Below are 1,269 nucleotides of genomic sequence, written 5' to 3'. Positions count from 1 at the left end.
TTTGAATTTTTTATTAATTTATAATGCCCTCTAGACTGACCGGTCAAAACATCGGTCTATACCTCAGGGGGGCATTGTAAATAATTCTTTTTCCAAATTTTCTTTCATAGCCATGATTGGCACATGTGGGTCACCATGTTCAAGAAAGTTTGTGTGATTTGGAGGTGGTTGAAAAATCACATTTTTTCAAAAACTGGCTTAAGTTAGACCAAATGGCCCCTCCGGAATGCGGTCATTTTTTCGACCACCTCCAAATGACCTCAACTTTGGCACACATGATCTATTGCACAAACAAAGGTGGGTTCCAAAGGTTTTATATTTGTTTGAATTTTTTATTAATTTATAATGCCCTCTAGACTGACCGGTCAAAACATCGGTCTATACCTCAGGAGGGCGAGGAGGACGCTGTGCAGATGGTAGCGCTGGTCGCCGTCGAGGGTGTCAAGACAATGCCCATCGACGTCGAGCTCCTTCCCCTCCTCCCTGGCATAGTGAAGGTCGAAGAAGAGGAGGTGGCTTAGGATCAGGTGGTGCAGCTGTCCAACAGAATGGTGGTCAAGAAGAAGGCTTCTCTGTGTGTGGTGCACCGCTCATGCTGCCTCAAATTTCTGAAGAAGTGAAGATGGGCACAGTTGCTGAAGGAGGAGGAAGCTGCTGATTATCTTAAGTTAGGTATGCTGTTATATGTTTCAGCATATAAGTTAACATTATTTTGGGTTTGATGTTGGTTAGGTATGCTTTTATATGTAAGCATATAAGTTATGCAATCGGTACCGTTTGATCGGGTTCTTTGTGGATGAAGAACTGAATATCTACTGCTCACCCTAAGTGCCAAGTTCAGTTAAATTTCTGAATATTGAATATGTATTGTTGCTTTGCTTCAGTGTTGCATGGAAGCTGCTAGATCTTGCTCCTATGTTGCAACAAGACAATGAACTAGTCTGCTACATAAATCAGTAGTGTTGCTAGGTGATGTGCCCATGTGCATCACATACCAAATATAGAACATGCCAAAAGTGCATTGTCTGTCAAATACAGGACATGCCAAAAGTGCATTGTCTGCCAAATATAGAACATGCCAAAAGTGCACTGTCTACCAATCATGATGGCCCCATGTTATTTATGCTGCAATCTCTGTTACACTTTGCCCATAAACTGAATAGCAAATAATTTAGCATCATTTCATCATGTCAATTACAATGATGTCAATAACTTTATGAACAATCTACTTGCTAACTATGACAGCAATCATAATGGCAAGCAGGACAA

This window comes from Triticum aestivum, chromosome 2A (assembly GCF_018294505.1).
Source record: "Triticum aestivum cultivar Chinese Spring chromosome 2A, IWGSC CS RefSeq v2.1, whole genome shotgun sequence".
NCBI classification, from domain to species: Eukaryota; Viridiplantae; Streptophyta; class Magnoliopsida; order Poales; family Poaceae; genus Triticum; species Triticum aestivum.
Note: the sequence above shows the minus strand (reverse complement) of the source record.